The sequence below is a fragment of the Nicotiana attenuata genome, chromosome 9 (genome assembly GCF_001879085.1).
Source record: "Nicotiana attenuata strain UT chromosome 9, NIATTr2, whole genome shotgun sequence".
Classification (NCBI taxonomy): domain Eukaryota; kingdom Viridiplantae; phylum Streptophyta; class Magnoliopsida; order Solanales; family Solanaceae; genus Nicotiana; species Nicotiana attenuata.
In genome coordinates this window covers 28,479,046-28,504,543 of record NC_031997.1, presented here as the reverse complement: position 1 = coordinate 28,504,543, position 25,498 = coordinate 28,479,046, and the positions used below count along the sequence as shown (strand labels likewise).

At 39.6% G+C, this 25,498-nt stretch overlaps 1 pseudogene; it reads right to left on the bottom strand.

Annotated features, from left to right (window-relative positions):
* LOC109232615 overlaps positions 1–25,498 on the bottom strand; it is an 82,771-nt pseudogene that overhangs the window by 50,477 nt on the left and 6,796 nt on the right.

The following is a 25,498-nucleotide window of genomic DNA, read 5'->3' as shown; positions in this document are numbered from 1 at the left end:
AGCCCTAGTTCCAGGTTTTTGCACTTAGCTTTTAAAACCACACATTCTTTTGACAGATGTTCCTTTTCATTATTTACATCTTTAGATTCATCAATTAGCTCTACAAGCAACTCAGATAACCTTTCTTTAGACAAAAATCTAATATTGGCTTTGAGATGAGAGACACTTACCTCAGCTTCTTCATCAGATTCTCCAATAGCCATAAGTGCTCGTTCATCATCATCATTATCATCTGAGCTTTCACCTGAGCTATCTCCCCAAGCAGCGACCATAGCCTTGGTTGATCCTTTATTGTTGCTTTTCTTGGGTTGAACCTGTTCCTTCTTCCTGTTCCTTCGTTCAGCTCTTTCCTTCTTCCATTCAATTCCCACAAAGGACAATTTTTGATATGGTGATCAGTCTTTCCACACTTGTAGCAGCCATCATTGGTTTTCTTCTTAGGAGCTTTTGATTTGTTGTAGCTTCCACTACTTGAAGAACCCTTTCCTCTCCTCAAGTACTTCTTGAAGTCTTTGGTGATCATAGCGATTTCATCATCTTCCAGATCAGAACCTTCAGTGATTCTGAGAGCTAAGCTACATTCCTTCTTAGGTACATCCATCTTCATGGTCTGTCTCCTAAGTTCATAGGCAGTAAAATTTCCAATTAATTCATCCAGTGGAAGAGTGACAATATTCTTTGATTCCTGGATGGTAGTGATTTTGCTCTCCCAAGTGATAGGCAAAACACTAGTCAGTATCTTCTTGACACTTTCTTCTACAGGAATAATCCTTCCAAGATATTATAGCTCATTTGTCAGTGTAGTGAACCTTGTGTACCTTTTCTGGATGGTTTCTCCTTCCTTCATCGCAAAGCTCTCATACTGAGAGTATAGTTTAGTTCCTCTAGATCTCTTCACCTGAGGTGTTCCTTCCTGATCCACTTGCAGTGTGTCCCAAATTTGCTTAGCAGTGGTACATCCTTGGATTATGTTGTACTCATCTGTACCAAGTCCATACACAAGCAATTTCTTGGCTTCAGCATTCTTCTCCCACTTCCTCAAGTCCTCAGCAGTGCAATCCGCTCTTGTCTTTGGCACATCTACTCTTTCAGCATTTTTCTTCAAGGTAGCGAGTGGACCATCGCTGACAATGCCCCATAGCTCATAGTTCTCTCCTATAATGTGATCTCTCATCCCGTTTTTTCACCAAGAGTAGTACTATCCATTAAAGAGTGATGGCCTAGCAGTGGATTGCCCTTCTAATTTCCATGTGTTGCACTCATGTTGATCTTATCCTAAGGTGTAAACCTTTTCAAGGATAACCTGATCGGATACCAATTGATGTTTTATACTTCAATGCCACACAAGAGAGGGGGTTTATTTGTGTGGAGTCCAATTTTTCGCGTACACAGATTATAGAAGGACTTGGTTCTTATGTGTTCCTTATACTACAGTTGCGGAAATAGTAAATGCGGAAAGTAAATAACACAAGTCTTTTACTTGGAAAACACCCGGCCCAAAAGGTGAAAAAACCATGACTTACTACTCAGTAGGATTTTCTCCAACACTTCACTAAATCACTGAGCCAAAACAGCATTTACAAAACTCTTTGTAAACCTAAGGATTACCTCTAATCCCGTTGTGGCAACCAGCCTCTAACTGTTGCGACAACTTCAAGCTAACTCTAACTAGAATACTCAGAGTATCTAATACAGCTGCTTCTAGATAAAGCTGAAAGGTACAATTTGAAAAGCCCTATTGCAATTGAACTAGAATAAAAGACAGATACTTGGAACTGGTTCTTCTATCTGGTTCATGTAACTTCAAGTTTGCACACTTGAATCACACAGGAATTGCTGGCAAAATGCCTTGCTATTTTGCTCTCAATTCTGGCTTAACTTCTGCGTTGTGCCTACTTGTAAAATGAGAAAATCCTGAAATATATAGAGTTAGTAAAATAGGAAATAACTAGAGTTCCAATGCTATACTCTTCCTCGGTGGAAGAGTTCTAGTTATCTTCAACTTCTAACTCCTTCCTTATCTTGGATAAAGTTCTCTTCGAGTAAGGAGTCCTTCTCCTTATCATTAATGCAACCTTTTCGATCACGAGATATCAGATATAACAACTTAACCTTATCTCTTTCACGTGCATCCCTTATGTTTGAATCTGCCCGTGTCTATGTACACTGTGTATGGACCTGATTCATGGTTGAGTTCCTTTGTCAATCATCAAAACAAACTTCACTTGGCCCAACAATTTTTAATGTACTAAACTGTGCTACCACAAAGGAAAAAGAAATGGGACAGGAGGAATAAAAAACGGAGAAGCTAGAGCCTCACGTATTCTTAGGGTCACTGCCAGTAATTATGCGTCATTCTTCATGTTCCAAAACTGGGTAACAAATCTTTAGAGGCATTTTCCCCATGAGGTCATCCCATTTGTCTTCAACCAAATTCAAAATAGATTCATTCTGTTCATGAGATCCCAATGATGAAATAATGGTCCACAGATTTCCGAGCGTGAAAAACCAAATATCCATATGAGCAGGTTGTAAATTGCCAACAAAATATCCACCAATCGCTGGGACCCAATCCACTGTGAGTAATCGGTATTTGTAAAATAATTTTGGAGAAATAAAATAACATAAACAGAAATGTAAACGAAATAACAAAAACCAATTCGAGCCCACTGAATTCATAGTGTTTTCTTAAGGAATTTAATCCCCTCCTAGTACCCAAGGTTATGAATTATTTCCTCCCAGGATAGAACAAATTACACACTGGTGTAGTGGTACTTCAAACCCCAGTGTTTCAGCGAACACAAAGTTCGGTAGCAAATCACACTTACTGTTGCTTTCTTTGAAGTTAAAATATGCAGAAGAAAGGAGAAGAACTCAGAAAATTCGTATGAAAATTCTTAGCAGAATAGTCTTATATTTATAGCCAAAGTTGGGCTGAAATCTAAAAAGAAGTGCAACTCTTCAGAATGGCTGTTTATGCAAAACGGCCACAACATAAATTCCATAACTTAAATGGCTATTTACTAAACAACAAAGAGGGAAAATTGAAGGGTAGTTAATTTTTTGTTACAAAAACAGAAAACTGAAAATTGGATAACTGAATTGGATTTAATATTAATATTTATTTTAATATTAATATTCTGTTATTAAAACAAATATTTAATAATATTTCTATAAATATTTACTATTAACAAATAAATTTGGTCCAAATTAATCAATTGATCGATCATTTGACCAAATCCAAATCCAAATCCAAATCCGAAGCCGAATCGAGCCGAGCCGAGCCGAGCGAGCGAGCGACGACGACGGCACGAGGCTTGCCTTCTTCTCAACTCTTTATGACCTAGAAGAATAGCAATTGCTTATATACCCATCAAAAACCTTTTCCTCTTCCAATATGGGACAATGTTCCTTCATCAAGGGGGGAAACTTAAAATTTCACTTAAAATTTTTATTTCCCTCCATTTCTCATTCACCCCATTTTAAGCACTAATAGCTTAAGAACCCAACAATCCCCCACATGAATGGGGAATGGCTATATCACGGAAGTATGCATGAAAAACTGTGTGATTCGCAAGCAAGGATTAATTGCATCTGGATAAGTAGGTTTCCCTTTGAACTTTCCGTAGTGAACTTATGTCGGATATACTCGGTCAATCAGTAGATTTGATATCTTTGAACCGTCGAACTTTGGTGTATACCTAGACAACCATAAGTCACACAACCAACCCTTAACCGTCTTTGGTTCTTATTGTTGTGTTCGTTTCAGCCATGAACACCGCCTGGTTTCATAAGTGCTTAGAGAACTGGCCTTCCAAAGTTCTCCTTGAAGCGGCTAACACTTCACACTTACATAGGAGATTCCTAAACGTGTCATCCCGTAGATACACTATTTAATATACCCTGTATCAAATTTAGAAATCATTAAAAAGCCTTAATGCTTTATGCTTGGTACATAACATTGTCTCATCACGAGAATGGACCAAAAGTTTAGTTGAGAATGTTGAACCGTCATTAATGACTTTGTTTGATCTCCTTGAACCTAGATCTTGGTATCTCCAGTCTTCTAGGTAGAGTTACCGCCACTATGACTTGTTCTCGGCCACAGTCCCATTCCCCTGGATGATTTCTCAACTACCTCTCTAGTTAGGCCTTTTGTAAGTGGATCCGACACATTATCACTTGACTTTACATAATCAATCGTGATAATTCCTCTAGAGAGTAATTGCCTGACGATTTTATATCTTCGTCGTATATGACGAGATTTACTGTTATACATAACGCTCCAAGCCCTTCCAATTGTCGCTTGACTATCACAATGTATGCATATTGGTACCAACGGTTTGGGACAAAATGGAATATCTTCCAAGAAATTCCGGAGCCATTCAACTTCTTCACCGGCTTTATCTAAGGCTATGAATTCAACCTCCATTGTAGAGCGGGCAATACAAGTTTGTTTGGACGACTTCCAAGATACCGCTCCTCCACCAATAGTGAATACATATCCACTTGTGGACTTGGAATCAGTTGATCCGGTGATCCAATTTGCATCACAGTATCCCTCAATGACCGCAGGATAATTACTGTAGTGCAAAGCAAAGTCCTGGGTATGTACTAAATACCCCAAAACTCGTTTCATGGCCATCGAATGAGATTGACCTGGATTGCTCGTATATCGACTCAATTTACTTATTGCACAAGCTATATCTGGTCGTGTACAATTCATGATATATATTAAGCAACCCAACACATGAGCATAATCCAATTGTGATATGCTTTGGCCTTTGTTCTTTGCTAATGCAAGATTCACGTCAATGTGAGTCTTTGCAACTTTAAAGCCCAAGTGCTTGAATTTTCAAGTACTGTCTTAATATAATGAGATTGTGACAATGCCAGACCTTGAGAAGTCTTATGGATCTTAATTCCCAGAATTAAATCAGCAACTCCCAAGTCTTTCATATCAAACTTGCCAGTTAGCATGCGCTTAGTCGCATTTATGTTGGCAATGTCATTACTCATTATCAGCATATCATCCACATATAAGCAAACAATGACTATGTGATTTGGAACATTTTTAATGTACACACATTTATCACATTCATTTATTTTAAAACCATTTGACAATATTGTTTGGTCAAATTTCGCATGCCGTTGTTTGGGTGCTTGTTTTAGTCCTTAGAGGGACTTAACAAGTCTACATACCTTCTTTTCCTTACCTGGAACCACAAACCCTTCAGGTTGTTCCAGGTAAATTTCTTTCTCCAACTCTCCATTTAAGAAGGCTATCTTAACATCCATTTGATGAATTTTAAGACCATAAACTGCAGCTAATGCTACTAACGTTCGTATGGACGTAATTCTTGTAACTGGAGAGTATGTATCGAAATAGTCAAGACCTTCTCGTTGTCTAAACCCTTTGACTACAAGTCTTGCTTTAAATTTGTCAATAGTGCCATCATCTTTTATTTTCCTCTTAAAGATCCATTTAGAACCCAACAGTTTATTTCCAGGAGGAAGATCAACCAATTCCCATGTATGGTTGTTCAGTATGGATTCTATTTCACTATTGACTGCCTCTTTCCATAACAATGACTCCGAAGAAGACATAGCTTCTTTAAATGTTTGAGGCTTATTTTCCAATAAGAAAGTCACAAAATCTGGTCCAAATGAAGTAGACATTCTTTGACGTTTACTACGTCTTGGATCCTCTTGGTTAAGTGTACTTTCTTTTGTTTCTTCCCGAGGTCGTTTAGACCCTTCACCAATCGACTCACGTGAATTTTTATACGGATACATATTTTCAAAGAACTCAGCATTATCTGATTCTAAAACCGTATTATTATGAATGTCGGGATTTTCTGATTTATGAACCAGAAATCGATATGCTTTACTATTAGTCGCTTATCCTATGAAAACACAATCAACGGTTTTCGGTCCTATTTTTACCCTTTTGGGTTTAGGAAGTTGCATTTTTGCCAAACACCCCCACACTTTAAAATAATTCAAGTTGAGCTTCCTTCCTTTCCATTTTTCATATAGAATATATTGTATTTTGCTATGGGGTACTTGATTTAGTATTCGGCTAGCCGTAAGAACGGCTTGCCCCCACAAGTTCTGTGGCAAACCAGAACTTATCAATAATGCGTTCATCATCTCCTTTAATGAATGATTCTTTCTTTCTGCAATCACATTCGATTGGGGCGTGTAAGGGGCCGTTGTTTGATGAATAATTCCATATTCTAAACATATTTGTTCAAAAGGAGATTCATATTCACCACCCCTATCACTTCCTATCATTTTGATTTTCTTGTTAAGTTGCGTTTCAACTTCATTTTTGTATTGCTTGAATGCGTCTATTGCTTCATCTTTACTATTAGGTAAGTAAACATAGCAATATCGAGTACTATCGTCAATAAAAGTTATGAAATACTTCTTTCCACCGCGAGATGGTATTGACTTCATATCGCAAATATAATTGTGTGAATTAAGTCTAAAGGATCTGAATTCCTTTCAACTGACTTATAAGGATGTTTAACATACTTAGATTCCACACATATTTGACATTTTGATTTGTCGCATTCAAATTTAGGCAATACTTCCAAATTAATCATTTTCCGCAAGGTTTTATAATTAACATGACCCAAACGTATATGCCATAATTGATTTGACTCAAGTAAGTTAGACGAAGCTAAAATTTTATTATTATTTTCAACAACCATTACATTCAGCTTGAAAAGGCCCTCAGTGAGGTAACCTTTTCCTACAAACATTTCATTCTTACTTATTACAACCTTATCGGAAACAAAAACACATTTAAAACCATTCTTAACAAGAAGTCCAGCAAAGACTAAATTCTTCCTAATCTCGGGAACATGAAGGACGTTGTTCAAAGTCACCACTTTGCCGGAAGTCATTTTGAGAAATATCTTCCCACATCCTTCAATCTTGGCCTTTGCAGCATTTCCCATAGAAAGCGTCTCATCGGGTCCAATAGGAGCATAAGTAGCAAAAGCTTCTCTAACAGCACAAACATGGCGAGTGGCTCCAGAATCAATCCACCACTCTTTAGGATTGCCCACCAAGTTGCATTCGGAAAGCATGGCACATAAGTCATCAACATCATCATGCTTTTCAACCGTGTTTGCTTAACCCTTCTTCTTGTCTTTCTTCGGAGCACGACACTCCGTAGATTTATGTCCGGCTTTTCCACAATTGTAGTAATTTTCACTGAACCGCTTCTTGCTTGGGTTGTATTTCGGTCCAGAAGCCTTCTTCCTCTTTTTGTTCTCTTCAACAATATTGGCTCCCATTATTGTTGAGTTTCCACGACCTCTCTTTTCAGCAGCTTTGCTGTCCTCTTCGATTCTCAACCGAACAATGAGATCTTCAAGGGACATCTCCTTGCGTTTGTGTTTCAAGTAGTTTTTGAAGTTGTTGATACCCAAATTTTCCCTATGTATTTTATATACTCAAGATGTTCTCAAAATAGTATGTACATGCATATATAAGCATGCCCAAGAGTTTTTGGTATCTTTCCCTTATTTTAAAGGTTTTTAAAATCAATTTGTTGTCTATTTTAATAGTACAAAATTCAATAATTATTTCCGGACTATCATTTTTTTGATGAATAATTTATCTTTATTTCATATTTACACCAAGATATAATTAATGTGATTTTTTGCACATTTTTATAAAATTTAATTTGGTATTTTAAAGGTCTAAAATTGCTATAATTGCAATTATAGCCTATTTTTCCGATTTAACAACATTTTTGCAATTNGCTTTGTAATGAACCTTGTAATAACTACTGGGGTATAACGAAAATGGATGGGATAGAATGCATGCCAAAGGGGTAGATACCATGCCTATAGGGTGTATATTGTCTCAATTTTGTATTTTTCACGTAGATACCATGCCTATAGGGTGTATATTTTCTCAATTCTGCATTTTCACGTAGATACCATGCCTATAGGGTGTATATTCTCTCAATTCTGCATTTTCACATAGAAAACATGTCTATAGGATTAATACTTTAAAATGCTGCATTCTTCAAATAGATACCATGCTCATAGGTTTTCTGCACTTTGCAATATATACCATGTCAATAAATCACTGCTGAAATTCTGCACATCACGTAGATAATATGCCTATAGGATTTTTCCTGCATTTTTGCACGTGCATCTGTCATTAGGCAATTCCACTTATAGGGCCTAAAATAAACGAATCATATCAATGACCTGCTTAGAAGATCTCTGCATAACAAGATTCGTAACACCTAGAAAGCATGCCTATAGGAGTAATCGATTAAAATCTGAAATTGCCACCTCATCTTTAAAATCAGTAGTAATTCGTTTAAAGTGCTCGCAGAACTTACGATGCTGTAACTTAAATATTTTTTTTGCAATCAGTTCGTTCTTCCCCCGTCTTTGAACTAATAGATATCATGCATATAGACCCTGTTTAACGCAGATAGATAGTTAGATAATTAATCAATCGTCAGTTTTTCTGCAACTACATCTAAGCAGGACTAATTCGGACTCCCTATCTGGAAAATATGTGGTAGATCAATTCTTCCTACGCTAATTTTAATCAAGGACCTAAACAGTATGTGTAAGACGTGCTAAATAATTCGTTTCTCTAAATAAGGAGGCCTACTTGAGCCTTTAATTGCTTTATCTCCCCATTAAGTGTATTATGTATTTTTGATTGTCGCCTGAGAATTTTACCCTTTTAAACCTCTGAAAAGCCAAGCTTCCTCCCTTTAGGATTAGTAGTCCTAAAAGCCTCCAGGACTGATAGGTGGGACGGGTAATAGCACGTTGTAGGTAGCGATACCATTCCGCGATTAATACCTTAACGGGGTGGGAAGGGTAGACATGGAGATGATGATCACACGATAACACTATGCGTACGATTGGTTACTGGTGTTGTGTGGATGATCCATGTGATTTATAAACCTAGGACCCATTTCCTTATGTTACTTTGTTTAGTATCAATAAATTCTGTCTTTTCAATTACCCAAAACTCCCCTTTAATTTTTTCACTGCATTATTCCTTTTCCTTTTAACTTTTTCTTCTTTGTTTATTCAATGTCTTGACTAATTCTTGCACTTAGACTCTCCCTAAAACAAACTATAGATTCCAACATGCTTGTTTGCAATCCTTATGTGTAAATTTATTTGTATACTTGTTTACATTAAAGTCACAACATAGCATGGCCAGGAACCACACTAGTGGATCTTGAGGGGTGCCTAACACCTTCCCCTCGAGATAATTTCTAGCCCTTACCCGAACTCTGGTTTTCAAATTCAAAACCCTTAGTGTCCTAATGCACTTAATAATTAGGTGGCGACTCTTCAATTCCAAAAACCCAATTCCCAAACGGGAATAGAGTTGTCTTCCCAAATGTCGTAAACCCGATTTCGCTTTAGAAAAAGGGGGCGTCGACAGCATGGCGACTCTGCTGGGGATTCTTTAGGCTTTTACCACTTCATGTTATATGTGACTTTATTGTTTTCTTTATTGCTTTGTTTAATACCTTTATTCGAAACTAACTTTTCTTTTTGTTTCTTTTTCTTTAATGCTTTCATTTGCTGCTTTCCTTCGATACCGTTGTAATTTCTGAGCAATTATTGTAATCATTATGAACGTGAAAATACGTGACAATTTGTTTCATTCTTGTAATTGCATCTTCAACATCATATTCCACTCGTGCCAAAAAAATACCATAGCAACGCTTGATGAGTTCTTGCGCTCTTCCGATATTATTACCCCCTAAATTTGGCAAAGGCATATTTGCGGTAAAACTAGTCGATCAGCGGTGCAGTCGACGGTTCCGTGCCTTTCCCTCTTGAGTTGTCCGCTCAAGGGTACCGGTCTAGCACCTCATAGAAACCTTATTCTATTTAATTGTTCATGCATCACTATCAAACCTAGTCGAGTCAGTTATGTTGTCCACATAATGACTCTTTAAGATAGCCTTGTCCAAAGTCCACTGGGTTCCCCTGGAACCCAAACGGACAACACCACGTTCTGTGCATTTATTTGGAGAACTAAATGCTGCTATGCTAATTATTGGTTTAAATAGTCGAGTCCGGTGGGGGTAAGGGTCTAACCATTTTGTTTTGCAGGAAATGAATGATGAAGTCCCCAACTTTGGTATGGTTAGCACGCCCTCACTCTTGCTGACCTGGTGGAGGAATCTCCCATCAAGTGACCAAATCAATGAATGGAAAGAGAGGGTCATCAAGGCTAGCGAAAAGCTGGAGGATCTGATCAACGAGAACATTCAACACGGGGAAGGTCCTTCTGGGACCAAATAGATAGGATTCTTTTCTTTTGCTTTAAATGTAGTAAGGCCAATGGCCATTAGTGACATTTTTTTATTTCCTGCAATTTTAGTGTCGTTTTGGGATTCGTCTTATTTTTATCAATAAAATGAGGCATTTAGCATTATAAGTTCTCCAAATTAACTTGTCGCTAGGCCTACCTCGGGCACAACGAGGCTCCCAAATTAGGGCACGATTTATCTTGTACTATGTGTTTATATACTGCAATGTTTTTCTCCTCATGATCCACACTAACTTGTTACCTTTTTTGTTTTTACTTTTTATTTTGTTCCCCTCCCCAAAGTTTAGTTCGCGCACTCAGGCATGATCATCTTAGGCAGAAGGGCACATCTCAACAATTGGTCCATCAGAACCACCAAGGCCCGGAGAGCTTCGGGGTAGCAAGGCTGAACAAAGCATTATGCATTATCTTTTACTTTTCGCTAGTTGATTTCCCTTCAGTATTATCATTAAATTTTGAAAAAAGCTCCGATGTTCAAAATAATTTTGGAATTTATCAAAGCATTTCAGTTTCTTATATATGTCTCGCTCTTATTATTTTTCTCTGTCATTTATTTTACTTTTACACAGCATTACTATTACTTATCTTGATGAACCGATGAAAGTGACATGCGACGAGATAACGCAACAAACAGATATAGACTCAGAAGAGGATGAGATACCAGAAGAGGTCATTAAAGAGGTCGAAGACTTTGAGAATAGACCTAAGTCTAACCTGGACGAAACCGAGGTCGTCAACCTAAGGGATACAGAGAATGTCAAGGAAATGCGCATCAGTGTTCACCTGTCACCATCAGAAAAGAAAGAGTACACGGAGTTCTTAAAAGAATATGAGGACATATTTGCCTGGTCATATGATGATATGACCGGTCTCAGTACATCTATTGTAGCTCACAAACTGCCAACAAATCCGACGTGTCCGCCGGTAAAGCAAAAGCTCAGAAAGTTCAAGCCAGACATGAGTTTGAAAATCAAGGAGGAAGTTACCAAACAAGTCAAAGCCAAGGTCCTCAGGGTAGTGGAATATCCAACATGGTTGGCCAACATTGTGCCAGTGCCAAAGAAGGATGGGAAGGTCAGAGTCTGTGTCGACTACCGGGACCTTAATCGGGCCAGTCCAAAAGATGACTTCCCCTTGCCGAACATATACATCCTGATTGACAACTGTGCCAAGCACGAGCTACAGTCATTCGTCGATTGTTTTGCTGGGTACCATCAGATATGGATGGACGAAGAATACGCGAAGAAAACGGCTTTCATTACGCCATGGGGAACGTATTGTTACAAGATGATGCCGTTTGGATTAAAGAATGCTGGGGCCACCTACATGAGGGCCATGACTACTATTTTCCATGACATGATACACACAGAGATCGAGGTGTATATAGATGATGTCATCATTAAATCCAAGAAAGCCACTGACCACATGGAGGATTTAAGAAAGTTCTTCAACAGATTGAGAAGGTACAACTTGAAACTAAATCCTGCCAAGTGTGCATTCGGGGTTCCAGCCGGAAAACTGCTTGGGTTCATCGTAAGTCGACGGGGAATAGAACTCGATCCATCAAAGGTCAAAGCCATTCAAGAATTACCACCTCCAAAGAACAAGAAAGAGGTTATGAGTTTCTTGGGGAGACTCAACTACATCGGCCGGTTCATAGCCCAGTCCACTGTCATTTGTGAACCAATATTTAAGATGTTGAAGAAGGACGCCGCCACTAAATGGACTGATGATTGTCAAAAGGCCTTCGACAGAATCAAGGAATACCTGTCAACGCCGCCAGTCCTGGTCCCGCCCGAACCAGGTAGACCGCTATTGCTCTACCTTGCAGTACTGGATGGAGCGTTCGGCTGTGTTTTAGGACAACATGATGAAACGGGGAGAAAGGAGCAAGCCATCTACTATCTCAGCAAGAAGTTCACCCCGTACGAGGCCTGGTATTCCCTGCTAGAATGCACTTGTTGTGCTCTGACTTGGGTAGCTCAGAAGTTGAGGCATTATTTCTGTGCCTATACTACTTATCTCATATCAAGGATGGATCCACTGAAGTACATCTTTCAGAAGCCCATGCCCATGGGCAAGCTAGCCAAATGGCAAATCCTGCTGAGTGAGTTTGATATCGTCTACGTGACTCAGAAAGCAATCAAAGGACATGCACTAGCCGATCATCTTGTCGAAAACCCCATGGGCGGAGAATACGAGCCTCTAAAGACGTATTTTCCCGATGAGGAGGTTTCTTTCATAGGAGAAGACCTTGCAGAATCCTATGATGGCTGGAGAATGTTCTTCGACGGAGCAGCAAACTTTAAAGGCGTTGGCATAGGAGCAGTTCTAGTATCAGAAACAGGTCAGCATTATCCGGTGTCCGCCAAACTCAGGTTCCCGTGCACCAACAACATGGCCGAGTACGAAGCCTGCATCTTGGGGCTCAAGCTGGCCATTGACATGAACGTTCAGGAGTTACTAGTGATTGGGGATTCCGACTTGCTCATACATCAGGTTCGGGAAGAATGGGCAACCAAGAACTCCAAGATACTCCCATATTTGCATCACGTACAAGAATTGAGGAAGAGGTTTACAAAGACAGAATTCCGGCATGTTCCCGAGTACAGAATGAGTTCACTGATGCATTGGCCACTCTATCATCCATGATTCAACATCTAGATAAGAACTTCATTGATCCCATCCCAGTAAAAATCCAGGATCAACCCGCCTACTGTGTTCATGTCGAGGAAGAAGCAGATGGAAAACCATGGTTTCATGACATTAAGAAGTATCTGTCAACAGGAGAGTATCCAGAACTTGCAAACACTACTCAAAAGCGCACACTGCGGAGGTTATCCAAGCACTTCTTTCACAGCAGAGGAATCTTGTACAGGAGGACTCCCGATTTGGGACTGCTAAGATGTGTCGAAGCAAAGGAAGCATCCAGGTTGTTGGAAGAAGCTCATGCAGGGACCTGTGGTCCGCATATGAATGGTTTTGTCTTAGCCAAGAAAATACTCCGAGCTGGTTATTTCTGGATGACTATGGAGACAGACTGCATCCAGTATGTTCGGAAATGTCATCATTGCCAAATTCATGCAGACATGATAAAGGTGCCTCCTAACGAGCTCAATGCAACAAGCTCACCATGGTCGTTCGCCGCTTGGGGAATGGATGTCATCGGACCAATCGAGCCTGCCGCATCAAACGGGCACATGTTCATTCTAGTGGCAATTGATTACTTCACCAAATGGGTTGAAGCAGCGTCGTATAAGGCAGTGACCAAGAAGGTCGTGGCAGACTTTGTCCGCAATCGTATCATTTGCCGATTCGGCATCCCAGAGTCAATCATTACTAATAATGGTTCCAATCTCAACAGCGACCCAATGAAAGCAATGTGTGAAACCTTCAGGATCAAGCACAAGAATTCTACAGCCTACAGACCTTAGAAGAATGGAGCTGTAGAAGCAGCCAACAAGAACATCAAAAAGATACTAAGGAAAATGATAGAAAAACACAAGCAGTTGCATGAGAAGCTATCATTTGCTCTATTGGGATACCTTACCACCATCCGCACATCAACTGGGGCGACTCCTTATATGTTGGTTTACGGCACCGAGGCAGTCATCCCAGCCGAAGTAGAGATTACCTCCCTGAGAATTATGCAGGAAGCAGAACTTGGAGATGCAGAATGGGTAAAGAGTCGCTATGAGCAATTAGCCCTTATAGACGGGAAAAGACTGAATGCAGTTTGCCATGGTCAGCTTTATCAGAATAGAATGACCAGAGCCTTCAACAAGAGAGTCAGGCCAAGACAGTTCGCGCCAGGGCAGTTAGTACTGAAGAAGATTTTTCCGCACCAAGACGAAGCCAAAGGAAAGTTCTCTCCTAATTGGCAAGGTCCGTACATGGTTCACCGGGTTCTGACCGGAGGAGCCCTCATACTCGCAAAAATGGAGGGAGAAGTCTGGCCAAAGCCAGTCAACTCAGATGCAGTCAAGCGCTACTATGTGTAATCTTTATGCTTTCCTATATGATGTATTTGAACTACGCCGGACCTGATTCCCGTTTAAGAGGGGATACGTAGGCAGCCCTATGGGTTCGGTCACAATTCAACAAAATTTTCATTTCCCCCGACATTGGAAACTGGGGCAGAATTTTGAGGAGGACCCTCAAAATTCGTCCTCCTCAAAATTCCGAAGTTGATTTTCAGCCATTCGTCGCACGCACCCGTCAGAGGCACCAGCCCAGTAAACTGGGGCAGAATTTTGAGGAGGACCCTCAAAATTCCGGAGCAAAAGAGGTTGCAATATCTTGAACCACGTCACAGTCATCGGTTCTTCTAAAAAGAAAATCATTTTGTTTGTTATCAATTATGTATTTACATCATATTTTTATCATATTTTACTAAATCATGCATGGCTACTATCAAATTAGCGATGCTACCCCAATGAAAACGAGCCGAGTAGGACGAGCGCAGTCAACGGGAAGACGAACTAACCTTCCCCCCTTGACAAAACTCACAATCTTTCTTTGAATGCAGGCACCCCAAAACATAGAATCATCAGATACGATTACAAACTCACACTTTTCAGGAATACAATTCTCAGGATCATCACCCATTTTTAAGCGCTATTCACACGCAACATCCCCAGCAACCACAAGGACAATCAACTATCAGCTATCATCTATCAGCTAAGAGATTTCGTTACTCTTCACCTTTATTTCTGCATTGCATAAGGCTACCTTTCTGCCTTCGGAGACTAAGCACTGTCTCCATCCTACATTTTCTTGCATTGCATAAGGCTACTTGTCTGCCTTCCGAGACTAAGCATTGTCTCCATCCTGCATTTTCTTGCATTGCATAAGGCTACTTTTCTGCCTTCCGAGACTAAGCACTGTCTCCATCCTGCATTTTCTTGCATTACATAAGGCTACCTTTCTGCCTTCTGAGACTAAGCACTGTCTCTATCCTGCATTTTCTTGCATTGCATAAGGCTACCTTTCTGCCTTCCGAGACTAAGCACTGTCTCCATCCTGCATGGCTGAATATCTCCAACTTCATTTAAATCTCTATATCGGCTGAAAGATCGCCATTTATATTTAAATCTTTACGTCGGCTGAAGATCGCCAGTTTTATTAAATCCTGCATGGCTGAAATATCNGAATACTATGGAGACAGACTGCATTCAGTATGTTCGGAAATGTCATCGTTTCCAAATCCATGCAGACATGATAAAGGTGCCTCCTAACGAGCTCAATGCAACAAGCTCACCATGGCCGTTCGCCGCTTGGGGAATGTATGTCATCGGACCTATCGAGCCTACCGCATCAAACGGGCACAGGTTCATTCTAGTGGCAATTGATTACTTCACCAAATGGGTTGAAGCAGCATCGTATAAGGCAGTGACCAAGAAGGTCGTGGCAGACTTTGTCCGCGATCGTATCATTTGCCGATTTGGCGTCCCAGAGTCAATCATCACTGATAATGGTTCCAATCTCAACAGCGACCTGATGAAAGCAATGTGTGAAACCTTCAGGATCAAGCACAAGAATTCTACAGCCTACAGACCTCAGATGAAAGGAGCTGTAGAAGCAGCTAACTAGAACATCAAAAAGATACTAAGGAAAATGATAGAAAAACACAAGCAGTGGCATGAGAAGCTATCGTTTGCTCTATTGGGATACCGTACCACCGTCCGCACATCAACTGGGGCGACTCCTTATATGTTGGTTTACGGCACCAAGGCAGTCATCCCAGCCGAAGTAGAGATTCCCTCCCTAAGAATTATGCAGGAAGCAGAACTTGAAGATGCAGAATGGGTAAAGAGTCGCTATGAGCAATTAGCCTTTATAGACGGGAAAAGACTGAATGCAGTTTGCCATGGTCAGCTTTATCAGAATAGAATGGCCAGAGCCTTCAACAAGAGAGTCAGGCCAAGACAGTTCGCGCCAGGGCAGTTAGTACTGAAGAAGATTTTTCCGCACCAAGACGAAGCCAAAGGAAAGTTCTCTCCTAATTGGCAAGGTCCGTACATGGTTCACCGGGTTCTAACCGGAGGAGCCCTCATACTCGCAGAAATGGATGGAGAAGTCTGGCCAAAGCCAATCAACTCAGATGCAGTCAAGCGCTACTATGTGTAATCTTTATGCTTTCCTATATGATGTATTTGAACTATGCCTGACCCGATTCCTGTTTAAGAGGGGATACGTAGGCAGCCCTATGGGTTCGGTCACAATTCAACAAAATTTTCATTTCCCCCGACATTGGAAACTGGGGCAGAATTTTGAGGAGGACCCTCAAAATTTCAAAGTTGATTTTCGGCCATTCGTCGCACGCAGCCGTCAGAGGCACCAGCCCAGTAAACTGGGGTAGAATTTTGAGGAGGACCCTCAAAATTCCGGAGCAAAAGAGGTTGCAATATCTTGAACCACGTCACAGTCGTCGGTTCTTCTAAAAAGAAAATCGTTTTGTTTGTTATCTATTATGTATTTACATCATATTTTTATCATATTTTACTAAATCATGCATGGCTACTATCAAATTGCTTTGTTTAGCGATGCTACCCCAATGAAAACAAGCCGAGTAGGACGAGCGCAGTCAACGGGAAGACGAACTAACCTCCCCCCCTTGACAAAACTTACAATCTTTCTTTGAATGCAGGCACCCCAAAAACATAGAATCCTCGGATACGATTACAAACTCACACTTTTCAGGAATACAATTCTCAGGATCATCACCCATTTTCAAGCGCTATTCGCACGCAACATCCCCAACAACCACAAGGACAATCAACTATCAGCTATCATCTATCAGCTAAGAGATTTCGTTACTCTTCACCTTTATTTCTGCATTGCATAAGGCTACCTCTCTGCCTTCCGAGACTAAGCACTGTCTCCATCCTGCATTTTCTTGCATTGCATAAGGCTACCTTTCTGCCTTCCGAGACTAAGCATTGTCTCCATCCTGCATTTTCTTGCATTGCATAAGGCTACCTTTCTGCCTTCCGAGGTTAAGCTCTACCTCCATCTGCATTTCCTGCATTGCATAAGGCTACCTTTCTTCCTTCCGAGGTTAAGCTCTACCTCCATCTGCATTCTCTGCATTGCATAAGGCTACCTTTCTGCCTTCCGAGGTTAAGCTCTACCTCTATCTGCATTTTTCTGCATTGCATAAGGCTACCTTTCTGCCTTCCGAGGTTAAGCTCTACCTCCATCTGCATTTCTCTGCATTGCATAAGGCTACCTTTCTGCCTTCCGAGACTAAGCTCTATCTCCATCCTGCATGGCGGAAATATTGCCACTTTTATTTAAATCCTGCATCGGCTGAAATATCGCCATCGTTATTTTAAATCCTGCATGGCTGAAATATCGCCACTTTTATTTAAATCCTGCATCGGCTGAAATATCGCCATTTTTATTTAAATCCTGCATTGGCTGAAAGATCGCCACTCTCTGCCTCTCATGGGCTGAAAGATCGCCACCTTTTGCATTTCATGGGCTGAAAGATCGCCAAAATGTCCAAAGGCGTCATTGTTCGGAGGCACCATTTTCATAGCCCGAGAACGCCATGCCATGGCCCGAGGATCCCGCTTTATATTCTGCACATCATTATCCAAAGGCATCATGGTTCGGAGGCACCATCATCATAGCCCGAGAACATCATTTCATAGCCTGCGAATCCTTTATTATGCGCTTCACGGCCCAGGACGTCATGGTCTGAGGACGTCATCCTAACCGTCCAAAGACAGCATTCATGGTCCAACGGGAACTTGCATCACGTTTAAATTCTGCACGATATGCTTGTATTACTCAATTGCAGGTACATCAGCTGGCAACGTCCATTACAGCAGGAGCGATCTCGCTCCGATTCTCACAACCCATCAGTCCCTGACCACCCTTCCTAACCTAAATATTGCGTCCGTCTTTTCAAAAACCTCCATCGGCATACTCCGTCGATGTACCCCGAACTACACATGACCTGATTCCTGTAAAACCAGGGATATGTAGGCAGCTCAGAAACCAGAGCTTGGTCAAAATCTTTGTAAGTCGTCTCTCTCGGTCAAAATTGGTCATCATATCTTTACCCGACAACTCTTTCATCATTCCCGGGTAAAGAGGGGCAGCTGTTGATACCCAATTTTTCTTTATGTATTTTATATACTCAAGATGTTCTCAAAATAGTATGTACATGCATATATAAGCATGCCAAGAGTTTTGGTATCTTTCCCTTATTTTAAAGGTTTTTAAAATCAATTTGTTGTCTATTTTAATAGTACAAAATTCAATAATTATTTTCGTACTATCATTTTTTGATGAATAATTTATTTTTATTTCATATTTACACCAAGATATAATTAATGTGATTTTTTGCACATTTTTATAAAATTTATTTGGTATTTTAAACGCTAAATTGCTATAATTGCAATTATAGCCTATTTTCCGATTAACAGTATTTTGCAATTACAAAATTGCTCCCAGTACTTTTAATTAATATTTATATGATTATTAATCAATTTAGTGCTTTTAACTGGTTTTGGAAATTATTTTAACTATTTTTAAAATAAAAAGGGAAGAAATGGCTGTTTAACATTTAGCCTCGTCCATTTCAATTAAGCCCAAATTTTAAAGCGACCCAATCCATAAAAAACCGACCGGATCCCCCATTTTTAATCTCAGTCGCTGATCTAGAAGATCAACGGCTCAAATTGATTATTTCCTTTTTAATTCACAGACGACCCCTAACCCTAATTCATTTTCCTCCTTCAGCCGCCCTTGAACTCCCAAATTCTCTCAAGGCTCCCCGGAACCCTAGCCTCCCCTACCTTGTTCCACCATGTTTTCACCGGCGTCCATGGCTTCTCAGGCCATGGACAGCCTATATCCACCTCTTATGGCTCCTGTATGCCTATTGTTCGAAGGATCGAGGCCAGACCTCGAGGGTCTTCACCCAGGCCTTCACTGATTCGAAGATTCCGGCCATCTCCGGCCTTGCTCCGGTAGCTCTTGGTCTTTTGAGCCTGTTTATGACATTATCCGACTTAGATCAGGTATTTTCGAAGCCTTTCTCATCTCTAGGGTTCATCTGGAACCCTAAATATCGAGGTTCTCTCCGATTATTTTAGATCTGTTACATGTTTGAACTGTTGCTTAAGTTTCTTAAACCTTTTTTTCGATTTTCTTTCAAAAAGCACTTCTTTTCGATTAGGGTTTCTGGAAAGTCCTTAAAATATTTCTGACTCTTCTTCTTCTCTTTTCTTGGTATGAATCGATCCCTGCTATGTTCTTACTGGCTCTTTTCTGACTCACATGCCTTTCGTGTGTTCTTATATTTGCCTTGTTATGAAATTTATTTTATTATGCTCCGTTCTATCTCATACTGGTTTTTCACCATGCTCTCTCATGTCTATCTTATGTGTTCCTCTACTGTATTTTCCTACTGAGTTTTGATCCTTTGTTTGCCTTTACCGGACTTCGCCTGGATTCTTTCTAGATGTGTTTCATCGACTGTTTCTTTAAGTTTACACTAACTGAACTCATTTAATTTGCAAGCTTTCTTGAAACTTGTTTCCTGTACTGGTTCCTATGTTCTACTTGCTATTGTGCTTGTATGCTTCTCATGAGACTCTAAAAAGGTCTCTAAGCTCATCTCGATAGTTTGCCTCTTCATCTCTGTATCAAATTCGACTTTAAAAACCCTAGGATTTAGGGGTTTTCTTTGGCTAAATTTGGTTTTATGTCTGGACAAGGGTTCTACTTTGAAACCTTGAACTCTCAGACTCACTTCGAGTTTATGAATTGAATTTGAACCTTTTTCTGCGTTTGTGATTTTGAAACCCTCTTGCTTGACATGTCTATGTGTTTTATAGCTTCTCTTTCAAAGGTCTTGCCAACTGTTAATTGATTCTGAATTCCTTTAATGTTGCTTATTTGATTGTTACTGATTTTTCCCTAAATTAAAACTTTCCTTTTACCTCTTTTCTGACTCGAGCAAGGCTTTCAAAGGGATTCTTTACTAGTTATTTTACTGGTTCCCTTTCCTTGTTTTACAAATCAAGTACCACCATGTATTTACCCTTATTTGTCTACCTTGCACGAGGTATTTACTTGATTTCCTTCCTTAAATAACTTCGGCCCATTACCGTTTGAATTTGGACTCCTTAATTAAAGGAAGTCTATAGGCTGATTGATTTTAATTGGTACATAGTTCCTTAATTATTACTAAATTACGATTCTTGCCTTATTTGCTACACCTGTTTGCAATTATAAATACCCTGCTCTTTCATTAACACACACACCATTTCAATCATAACAACTCTCTTCTAAAACTTACACTCTTACTTCTTTATTGCAATTTGGCTTCTCTAAATCTACTGTTTCTTCCTACTTGCTCTTCTGAACTGGTATGTCCTACTTTTGATTCAAGCATCAAAATCCAATGTGTTTACTTACAAGCTTTTATGCCCATGCCTAATTTACTGCTTTATAGAGTTCAGTTTTAAAATAATTACTTATGTTTGGCTATCTGTTACTGCAATGAATCCCTATCCCCATTCCCCTTTATGTGCTTGGGCTGTAGTTTAAGACATGGCAACATACAAAGTTGTTGTCATGGATTAAGACTGGGTCCTTTGGATCCCAGCCTCTTTCAATCTCCTATAACCCCATTCCCTTATGTGTATAGAGTTAAGGTATAGCCTGGCAGCCTCTAAATTGCTGTCCATGGCTGAACCTGACCCTCAAAGGGTCCTAACTCTCTAATTTTTAAGCTGACAAGCTGGTCAGGGGTGTGCCAACAGCCCAGGTGCTAGGCATGACCACCAGCCTGCCCTGCCCCCCCCCCCCCTAATTCTTTTTCATTGCACTTACACTTACTCCTAAGCCCTTAAGTCCTGCCCCCCTCCTGTGAGCCTTGCCTTGGGACCTTGAGTTCCCTTTGAACTTGGACAATTGAGGGCTGGCCCTTCCACACTGCACTATAATCTGTTCTGCAATAATATTTGGGGTGTAAGCACTGCCTGGAACTCTTGAAGTTCCTTGGAACTTTGACACATCCCAAATAAGAGAAAGGCTTTGAAAAAATCCGATCCTGGAAGTTGGTTTGTCTCATATTATTAGACTTTGAGTCTGGATTAGGCTGATTAGATGTAGATGTAATCACTGGTGTATTTTCATTTATTGTTTTGATTCACTTGGTCTGTCATAAGCTTTGTAATGAACCTTGTAATAACTACTGGGGTATAGTGAAAAGGGATGGGATAGAATGCATGCCAAAGGGGTAGATACCATGCCTATAGGGTGTATATTGTCTCAATTCTGCATTTTTCACGTAGATACCATGCCTATAGGGTGTATATTTTCTCAATTCTGCATTTTCTAGATACCATGCCTATAGGGTGTATATTCTCTCAATTCTATATTTTCACATAGAAAACATGTCTATAGGATTAATACTTTAAAATGCTGCATTCTTCACATAGATACCATGCTCATAGGTTTTTTGCACTTCGCAATATATACCATGTCAATAAATCACTGCTAAAATTTTGCACATCATTTAGATAATATGCCTATAGGATTTTTCCTGCATTTTTGCACGTACATCTGTCATTAGGCAATTCCACTTATAGGGTCTAAAATAAACCAATCATATCAATGACCTGCTTAGAAGATCTCTGCATAACAAGATTCGTAACACCTAGAAAGCATGCCTATAGGAGTAATCGATTAAAATCTGAAATTGCCCACTCATCTTTAAAATCAGTAGTAATTCGTTTAAAGTGCTCGCAGAACTTACGATGCTGTAACTTAAATATTTTTTTTGCAATCAGTTCGTTCTTCTCCCGTCTTTGAACTAATAGATATCATGCATATAGACACTGTTTAACGCAGATAGATAGTTAGATAATTAATCAATCGTCAGTTTTTCTGCAATTACATCTAAGCAGGACTAATTCGGACTCCCTATCTGGAAAATATGTGGTAGATCAATTCTTCCTACGCTAATTTTAATCAAGGACCTAAACAGTATGTGTAAGACGTGCTAAACAATTCGTTTCTCTAAATGAGGAGGCCTACTTAAGCCTTTAATTGCTTTATCTCCCCATTAAGTGTATTATGTGTTTTTGATTGTCGCCTTAGAATTTTACCCTTTTAAACCTCTGAAAAGCCAAGCTTCCTCCCTTTAGGATTAGTAGTCCTAAAAGCCTCCAGGACTGATAGGTGGGACGGGTAATAGCACGCTGTAGGTAGCGATACCATTCCGCGATTAATACCTTAACGGGGTGGGAAGGGTAGACATGGAGATGATGATCACACGATAACACCATGCGTACGATTGGTTACCGGTGTTGTGTGGATGATCCATGTGATTTATAAACCTAGGACCCCTTTCCTTATGTTACTTTGTTTAGTATCAATAAATTCTGTCTTTTCAATTACCCAAAACTCCCCTTTAATTTTTTCATTGCATTATTCCTTTTCCTTTTAACTTTTTCTTCTTTGTTTATTCAATGTCTTGACTAATTCTTGCACTTAGACTCTCCCTCAAACAAATTATAGATTCCAACATGCTTGTTTGCAACCCTTATGTGTAAATTTATTTGTATACTTGTTTACATTAAAGTCACAACATAGCATGGCCGGGAACCACACTAGTGGATCTTGAGGGGTGCCTAACACCTTCCCCTCGAGATAATTTCTAGCCCTTACCCGAACTCTGGTTTTCCAATTCAAAACCCTTAGTGTCCTAATGCACTTAATCATTAGGTGGCGACTCTTCAATTCCAAAACCCAATTCCCAAACGGGAATAGAGTTGTCTTCTCAAATGTCGTAAACTCGATTTCGCTTTAGAAAAAGGGCGCGTCGACAGAAGTCCTTCCACAAAGGAGGCAACTTCTCAATCATCGGTGCTACTTGAAATGCTTCATTGATGACAAGACCTTCAATGAAATTTATGTTAGTAAAAATACTAAGATTACTACTTTCAACATCAGTATTAATTTGATTTATACCTTCAGCAAGAAGATCGTGAATAATCACTTGCAATTCCTGGACTTGGATAATAACAGACTTGCTATCTACCATTTTGTAGTCCAAAAACTTTGCAACAACGAACTTCTTCAACCCGGCATCTTCGGTTTTGTATTTCTTTTCAAGCGTAGTCCACAATTCTTTTGACGTTTCCACGCCACCGTAGACGTTATACAAAGCATCCTCCAGCCCGCTTAGAATATAATTCTTGCACAAAAAATCTGAATGCTTCCACGCCTCAATCACGAGAAAGCGTTCAGTTTCTGGAGTTTCATCGGACAGCACAGGAACATCTTCCTTGATGAACTTCTGGAGACTTAGAGTAGTCAAGTAGAAGAACATCTTTTGCTGCCAGCGCTTGAAATCAATCCCGAAAAATTTTCCGAGTTTCTCCGCCGGTGCCAATGCTGCCGGTGTTGTTCGGCTCGTTGAGGCATTGGCAGTCACCATTGGAACAACTTGGTTCACATTTTCATTAGTCATTTCTGTAAAAGAATGACACAAACGTTAAAATCCCGTAGATTTTAATCTCCAATAGAGTACAAAACCACAAAGGTTTTACTCTCGAGAAACAGTGAGTACAAATACAAAAAATATATTAAATTCCTTAAGCTTGTTAGTAATCGATATTTGTAAAACAATTCTGGAGAAAATAAAATAACATAAACGAAATGTAAACGAAATAACAAAAACCAATTCGAGCCCACTGAATTCACAGTGTTTCCTTAAGGAATTTAATCCCCTCCTAGTACCCAAGGTTATGGATTATTTCCTCCCAGGATAGAACGAATTACACACTGGTGTAGTGGTACTTCAAACCCCAGTGTTTCAGCGAACACAAAGTTCGGTAGCAAATCACACATACTGTTGCTTTTTTTGAAGTAAAAATATGCCGAAGAAAGGAGAAGAACTCAGAAAATTCGTATGGAAATTCTGAGCAGAATAATCTTGTATTTATAGCCAAAGTTAGGCTGAAATTTGAAGAGGTGCAACTCTTCAGAATAGCTGTTTATGCAAAACGGCCATAGCATAAATGCTATAACTTAAATGGCTTTACTCAACAATAAAGAGGAAAAATTGAAGGGTAGTTAATTTTCTGTTACAAAAACAGAAAACTGAAAATTGGATTACTGAATTGGATTTAATATTAATATTTATTTTGATATTAATATTCTGTTATTAAAATAAATATTTAATAACATTTCTGTTAATATTTACTATTAGCAAATAAATTTGGTCCAAAAATTAATCAATCGATCATTTGACCGAAGCCGAAGCCGAGCGAGCGACAACGACGGCGGCGCGAAACTTGCCTTCTTCTCAACTCTTTATGAGCTAGAAGAAGAGCAATTGCTTATATACCCATCAAAAACCTTTTCATCTTCCAATATGGGACAATGTTCCTTCATCAAGGGGGGAAACTTAAAATTTCACTTAAAAATTTCATTTCCCTCCATTTCCCATTCACCCCATTTTAAGCATTAATTGCTTAAAAACCCAACATCCACAAACAGAGACGGAATTTGATCTGGGTAGAATGTAGATATTGAACTTGCTGATAGCATCTGTAGAATATTCTTCTATTTTATATATATGTATATATATATATATATATATATGTCATTAATCTTTTTCATGTCCACCCAATAATACTCCCTCATGTGAATGATAGTGCATTGAGACGGTTATTCATGGAAGCGACAATACTTTTTGTTGAGTCGTTGATGGTGAGCATCTCACGGGAGCTTCGTAAAGTTGAATAAAACAACGCGTGGAGAAATAATGTATTTCTTTAGTAAAGAAGCAAGTAAATAATACTAGTTGAAGCTATAAGCAACATGGCATACACTGCTCAGGTTGAAAAAAGAATAGCTGAGTCAGAACTTGAGATACAAGGTAGGTGAGAAATTCTTTGATGTAAGCAATGTTGACACCAATTTACATAGATGCTAAACAAGAGTCAATTTGACAATATTTCTGTAGATAAAGCAACATATTCTGCATAACTTTCTCTCACTATACCAAAATGTCCATGCAAGTCAGTTTCCTCAAAAATCGCATCTCAGTATACTACAACAGATTAAAAAGCACGGTGTCTGGTCTCTCCATGCATAAGGGATGATAATCACC